Source organism: Lycium barbarum, chromosome 4 (genome assembly GCF_019175385.1).
Source record: "Lycium barbarum isolate Lr01 chromosome 4, ASM1917538v2, whole genome shotgun sequence".
Lineage (NCBI taxonomy): Eukaryota > Viridiplantae > Streptophyta > Magnoliopsida > Solanales > Solanaceae > Lycium > Lycium barbarum.
Genome location: NC_083340.1, coordinates 7530416 through 7538488, shown reverse-complemented (window position 1 = coordinate 7538488; position 8073 = coordinate 7530416). Strand labels below are relative to the sequence as shown.

Here is an 8073-nt window from a genome sequence, read left to right as displayed (position 1 = left end):
TATACTTTACCATCGATAGCAACTTACACTTTACTTTAAAGGGAGGTCAGCACCCACGACCTTAAAATTCTGGGTCCACCACTGAACCCTACGCTACCCCCCCCCCCCCCCCCCCACTCACTACCACCACCAACACCACTCCAACCCCAACCCCTTCTCCCACAACCACCACCTACCCACCCACTACCACTACAACCATCTCCATCATTACTAGCAAACATAAGTGTTTCATTTCTTTATCAAATAATATTTTTATTTTATTAAATTCATATTTATTTTCTAATATTTAGTTACTATTACAATTTTATTTGAATTGTATATTTATTTTGTTTAAATAAATACATTATGCACATTCAGATGTTGAAAACCAAACAGTCTTAATCATTCAGTGTTAGATCTAAAGATAACATCTTAATCATTCAGATGTGCATTCAGATTCAGACGTCTTAATCTTAATGAAAACAAATGAGGCCTTAGTGAGGCTTAGCGAAAAGGATAAAAACAGAATTTCCTTCTAATTTTAGACCATACACTTATCCATTTATAAACTTGTCGTGACCGCAGCATAAACATGTTATGAGCTCACGAGGATAGAAGTAGGTAAACAAGAATTAATTCTAACTCTCGCGTGATTAAAAAAAAAAAAAAGTAAAAGGTCTCAGAGATGCATATGATCCAATTTGACCGTTGTACATTACTAACATGAGAAAATTAAATAATTGAGAATCTCGAGTAACTTGCCGATCCTCTAAATTAGCTAAAGTAGTGATAAATCCGTACAAGAAGTCCATCTATTCCTAATCTCCAATGGAATTTTTTTTTTAAAATGATGGAGACACCTCTGGATCAATACAATGCCAAGATCATGAGATTAAATGCCGTAGTATATGATTAGGCTGAATGGGTCAAAATGAGCATTCTGAAAACTTAAACAAGAAATATTTAAAGAAGGAAAATCTTAAAGCTATTTTGTTAGCTTCTGAATGTGAGATATTGAAATTCAAACCGGCTGTCATTTGTTTATCATGAATTGGTACAACAAGCAGAGGCCGTGTTTAAATGGAAATGTCGAAGTTTGCCGTACAGTATATGGTATGGGTTTAGTAGAGTCTAGTAATTTTGGCTCGGACCCTATGTATAGTGAGAACTTTGTTAGATATGTACATAATAAACTGCGAACACAATAGCATAAATTCGTTGTGCATTCGCTGGCAACTGAGGAATTACTAGAATCCATAAATTTCAAATTCTAAATCCGTTTTTTTGTACTCTTTAAGATATACAATCTTACCTAAAATGTCATCTTTTTGTTTATGGCTTAGTGAAATAATGGAATTTCCTTCTACTTTAGACCTTATACTTATCCTCGAAAACACTTATCGTAGCCGCAGCATAAACATGCTATGACCCTAAGCCAGATTGGACTTTTCTAGCCAAAAACATGTCTGTATCCCGTCAAACAAGAACATTGATTCAACCAAAACTGGATATATATAAAATGCTGAGGGATGAAATAAGAGATAAATATTTTAAGCTAAGTACTTAAATTCATTTTGAGGTCTTAGAACCGCTAGCTCAAACAATATTCCCCTTGAACATGAATGCACCACTGCTAAACGAACTTGATCTTGCAGCTCTAGCCATTTTAATCTTGTCCATGACAATACTATGGTACAAATTGACATCAAATATATCACACAACGAAAAATGCCGGTTGCCACCAGGGCCTCGTGGCCTACCAATTGTGGGGTATTTACCATTTCTCCGTGCCAATTTGCACCAGCAGCTTACAGAATTGTCACAAAAGTATGGTCCAATATACAAGTTGTGGCTAGGGAGTAGACTCTGCATTGTGTTGAATTCACCATCTTTAGCCAAACAAGTGGTTTGTGATCTTTAGCCAAACAAGTGGTTTGTGATCAAGACTCCGTTTTTGCAAACCATGACCCTCCAATTGCAGGATTGGCAGCCACTTATGGTGGACTAGACATTTTATTTTCTCCCTATGGCTCCTACTGGCGCGACATACGCAAATTGTTTGTGAGAGAGATGATGAGCAATAAGAACCTTGAGGCTTGCTATAGTCACAGGTAAGGGTGTCAAATGAGCGAGAAGGGCAAATTAAACGAGTCAAACTAGTTAAATTTAACAAATAGATGTGTCATTAACCCGCGAAAAGATTATTTGGGCTGAAATGAGTTGGGTCAATATGGGCTAAATAATGGGTCATAATCGGAGCGGAGCCAAACTTTAGAGTTTATGGGTTCTGGACTTGCCACCAAACCTATAGTCATCGTAGTTTTAAGGTTCACAGTTAAATATTGGATTTCCTCCAAATACAAAGTCTAAACAAAAGTTTCTAGGTTCGTTTGAACCCATAACTAATACTCTCCCTCTGATCCTATTATAGCCCAACCAATCCAACTTTTACCAAATCTTAATTTCTTTGTTTGGGTTCTTCTAATTTGTTGATTACCTAATTATTATTTTTTCATGAATATATACTCCCTCCGTCTTAATTTCTGTGGTTGTGATAGACTTTCGAGAGCCAACTCAGTTTTTCTTTGACCGCGGTTTTTTTATATGCTTTTAAAATATTTTGAATTATTAATTGTGACTTATAGTACTTTTTACATAGTTACCAAATATGTAAATTTATTTTTTGAAAAAAAAAACTGAAATTAGGAAGTTTGACTCTCGAAATTCGAATTTTGATACGTAAATTGAGACGAGGAAGTAAAACAAATCAAGCAAAAAAAGGTATTTTTTAAAATATAAAAAAATTCATGGGTCAGAATTGAATCCAAAATGAACTGAGTTAATAAATAGATGGGTAATTACCTATCCAAACTTGAGCAGGTCCTATTTTCATCGGCTGATTTTGCGACCTCTAATCACAGGAAACATGCGGTCAGAAAGGCAATCAGAAATGTGCATACGATGATTGGCAGCCCCATTGACATTGGTGAATTTGCATTCGTGACTGAAATAAATGTAATTATGAGTATGATCTTTGGCAGGAAATTTGTGGATGAGATGGAGAAGCATGGAAAAATTGGGGCAGAGTTTAGAGATTTGGTGACAAAAATTCCTCAACTGATAGGAGAGTTAAATATATCTGATTTTTTTCCTATGCTTGCAAGGTTTGATTTACAAGGAATACAACATGAGATGGAGGTTCTCTTGAAGTCATTTCAAAGTATATTGGAGCCTGTTGTAAATGAACGTATGAAGATGATTTTAAAGGGTAAAATACAAGGGAATGGAAAGAAGGATTTCATGCAGATTTTGTTAGAGCTAATGGAGCAAAAGGACACTGGGATATCAGTGGACCTGGTGAAAATAAAGGCCATATTGGCGGTAAGTTATAAGAGTCCATATATTTAGTTTATTTTATTTTTAGTATATCATTGCTTGTCTCTTTATTCCTTGAACTAATCAGCGGAGGATTTAATATGTTTACTGAATGCAGAATCAATGTGATAAAAACAACAAACAACAACAACCAGTGCAAAATAAATTGGAGTCGGCTACATGAATCTTCAATAATCATCGACCATGTTTCTCCCATTTAAGTTTAACTTATGTAATCATCATACGAAAAAAATAAAAGTAAATATAAATTACATAATAATAATAATAACAACAATAACAATGAGAATAAAAAGTTCTCTATATTTGACAACTTAACGGAAAAATTGCCCCTTTTATTTAGAGGAACTGAGTAAAGATAATATTTTTTAGCTTGCAAAAGGCTTGTTCTGTGCTTCTGAAAACTGAAGTTATTAGCCAAGATATTTAACACTAAAAAAACATTCACCTGTTTAAACTTCAGTTGGCATAATTAAATTAACAAAAATTTGCTGTTGATCCGAGGGGTATAGTTAGAGATAAACTTCCCTAAAAAAATAACTCAAAATTCTGAACTAATGAAAATAGTCTAAATTAACAAACTCTTTAAGACGTCGCTTCAAAATCTCCTGAACTCTAAATCCATTATCTCTAAACTACCCCGTAAGATTAATTACCTGAACTGAAGTAGTCTTAACTTAACTATGCCTATGAAAGGAAATAAAAATATGCTAGCAAGTCAAGAAATGTGTAAGAAATATATAAAGCGATTGACACGGGGATATCCGCTGTTTCTCCCCTCTCTTTTATATTTTGTTCGGATGCATTTTCGAGAGGATGAAAGGCGTTACTGGAGATGTAAGTGCAAGTCTTGGGCTTAGCGGCAGCCATGTTGGGTCTCAAAACGAGACTCTTTGTTGCTCTGGGTACATTACATGCAAAGATAAAAAAAAAGGTGAAGATTAACGAGACAACTTATGCAAAATATATTCACAATAAATTTCTAGATAGAAGGACTAGATAAAAAGAAAAATACATGAAGAAATACAACAATGAAATTGATGTACATCCAGTAGAGAAAGGTTTTCCATTTTGTATCCAAGTCTCATCTTAAATGATTATAAATTAATCAAAGTATGCATTCTACATTACAGTGAAGCAATGAAACCACAGTAATGCTCTTAATCGGGGTAACTAGCTGGGGGATTTTGGGTTGAAGATGCAAGGCCTTTTCCTTCTTACTCCAATTTCCTTGGGCTTCTACTTAGAATCAAGTACACCGTCTTTCACTATATAGTATATTAAGTAAAATATTACTATTACGTAGATATTAAGTCTTTCACTATTTCTCATTTTTGCATTGTTTTGATTTGCTTGTCCGTATCTGACTCTTTTCCTTTGTTTTCTTTTGAGCCGAGGGTCTTTCGGAAACAGCCTCTCTACCTTCCAAGGTGAAGGTAAGGTCTGCGTACACTTTACCCTCCCTGACCCCATATTGTGGGATTCAACTGGGTATGTTGTTGTTGTTGTATTAATATTATGTAGATAATTACAATATAATTAATAAACTCCGCCTGTGTGAGCTCGCTCACATTGCCGGTCCCAAGCCCGGATAAAGGAGGAGGGTTGCCGAGGGTCAATCGGAAACAGCCTCCCTACCCAGGTAGGGGTAAGGCTGCGTACATCTTACCCTCCCCAGACCCCACTATTGTGGGATTACACTGGGTAGTGACCAAGACCAAGACCAATTACAATATAATTAATAGTAGTAGCAGTAGTAATAATATTAATAGTAATTGTTGTACTGGTAACAAAGCAATAATAATTGTGAAAATAGTAGTGACGATGAAGAATTTGATTTATCAATAACTTAGAAGCTTGAGGGATAAATTCGAAGAGCAGAGGGTCAAAATTGGGTGTCAACAGGAGGCGCCGTCAAGTATAGAGTATAGACACTTCCGGACTAATGGAAACCCTATAACCCGGTTTTCTTAGGTTATAGTCGTTGCATCGAAGAAGTGGAGAGTAGCGATGATAGAGAATGAAGACGTGTTATATGTAGGCGATGATGAGAGCTCCAAAACTACTGGTAGAAAAATTCTCCATACTCATGGTTTCAAGTGAGTACTAAAGCACTATTGTCCAATTCAAAAGAAAGTTATATACATGCTTAATTTGTGGCTAGAAGTTTGTTACTGCTTCTCCGTGACCCGCCCGCCTCGCCCTTTGTGTCATGGGCATCACGTTTTTTTATTTTTTGGGCCGAAGTCAGATATCATTTTGGTTACAATTATCTCAACTTTTAAGCTCTGATTACAGTTTTAGTTAACACTAAGACATTATTATCACCATCAATACTAAAAAAGTCACGAAAACATTATCTTTGAAAATGTTTATCACTCTCCAACTAAACAACAAACATATCTTCCAGTTAAATATTTTTCATAAATGGAAAAATTTACCCAAGGGCGGTTCAATAAAATTGGTGGCCTAAAGCCAAATCTTAACAAGAGTTCTCAAGTATATTCAATAAAAATAGCTCACAAACATGCATCTCGTGCGCCACACGTGCATCTCGTGCAACTCTATGTGGAGAGCATTCAAGCATGGAGATTGGTCTATTCTACATCTCCATATACTAGCTAATATTAAAATATTCTGGCTTCAAAAAGAAGTGTTTATTTATCTTATCAATAATCAATCTATTTCATGTCTTCCACCAATGGTTTGTGAAAGCTTCTCATGAACTACAATTCCATTTCTGGTGTTATCCACTCCACCAAAGAGAGTGTGATAGTGAATGATAGCTGACCCAAATACCAAGCTAAAATTCAAGAAAATCCCTTTTTTTAACCATCTGGTATCTGGTACCCACTGATCGACTAATTTAAATTCACGCCGCTTGCTCGTTAAAGAGGAAAATGCTCTCTACTAGCAATTTTTCTAATTTCAGTATTCCAATCCAAAATCTTTGATTAAGAATTATGCAGGAATTTTATCCGTCCTACCACAGGTCTGTGGCAATATTCGTCTTTCTCTATAACCCTTTTGCCCATACTCCTAAAGTTTTTTTTTTTGTTCTTGTTTTTGTTTCTCTTTCACTTTTTTTTTCTTCCCATTTCAAACAATATCTTCTCACTGTGATTGCACGCTTACTCAACCATTTCTTCATCACCATGTTTACGAGACCTTTCAAACATGGGGAAGTAATCTCGTACTATGTTTACCATCATATCTTAATTGTCGGCTTAATTAATCCAATCGTTTGATTAGTTACTTTGATGAGTTTGCCAAATCATGGGTATTAAAATGTATGGCCATCTTATTTAAAAGGTTAAACTGTTAGATTAATTGATCAAACAATTTAACATATTATTAAAACAAAATAAATAGAAAAGGCCCTGGATTCATTTTATTTTGCTTCAATTAAAATAGTTTTCTAAACAAAATCACATCTTTGATTTATGAAAAATAATCAGATTCACATGTGAGAGTGTGAATTGAGATATAATATACTCAAATACGAGATGCATAGAGTTGCACGAGCATCTCATGCGCCACACGTGCATCTCGTGCAACTCTATGTGGAGAGCATTCAAGCATGGAGATCGATTAGTCTATCCTACATCTCCGTGTACTAGCTAATATTAAAATATTTATGGCTTCTGAAAGAATTGTTTATTTATCTTATCAATGATCAATATATTTCATGTCTTCTTAAATTGGACTTAAAATAGTTAAATTAGTAATTCTTTTTCCCTTATCTTGCTTGAGTTTGTCTCCATTTTGTTTTTCAAACTTTTTGTAACAATAATTGTATGGTAATATAGCATATTTATTAATTTATTTTAATCAAGTGGTCCAAGATTGTTGCAAGATTACCAGGAAGGACTGACATTGAGATAAAATCATTGGAACACACATATTAAGAAAAAGCTTCTTAAAATAGGTACTGATCCTGTTACACATGAACCACTCAACAAAGAAGAAAATCCAACTGATCAACCAATCCCAGAATCTGATCAAAACAAAAATAATGGTCATCAGCTAGTAGTGATTGTACCGGAGAGTACAAGTGTCACTGCAACTGCCACCTCGTCAGAATTAGATAACTCTTGTACCTCATCTTCTTTTGCTTCTTAGTCCGAAATTCTTGTTATGAATCCAAGCTTGTTCTCGACGTGTTTAATGAAAATTATCCATTGCTGAGCTGCCTACAGAACTAGCTTATTGAAGCTTGTGCGCATTCGTTTATAAGCTACTTTTGTCATGGTAAAAGTAGTAAATCGAGCCCTACGCATCATCTCCCTACTCGTCTTGTTGAACTACTGACTCTAATACTAGTTGTTGGACTATTCTAGTCAAAAGATACTTTTAACATGGGGTGAAGTTGTTCGTTCTGGGCCAATCTCTTACGACTATTCCCAAAAGACCTCATATCACTAAAAATATCCTTAGTTACCTAGTTACACCTTTTATGTAACTTTCTAATCTTTTCAACTATTAATATGAGATTTTGATTGCACACTCAATAATAGCTTTGGTTCTCAAAGACATTTATCTGGAATTTCTTGAAGTTCATCTAAATGCAGTCAATCTTTAATTCAATGACTTAAAAGTTATTCATATCCTTTCCTTACCAATGCCGTTTTAGAGTCCTTAGATTTTAATGGACAGTCATGCACTCATGCTTATTGCCGGTATCAATTTCATGGGTGAACG

General features: G+C 35.0%; 1 pseudogene; it reads left to right on the top strand.

The window, feature by feature from the left end:
* Positions 1 to 1597: 1597 nt before the first annotated feature.
* Positions 1598 to 7494, top strand: LOC132637114 (sugiol synthase-like; annotated as a pseudogene).
* Positions 7495 to 8073: the final 579 nt, after the last annotated feature.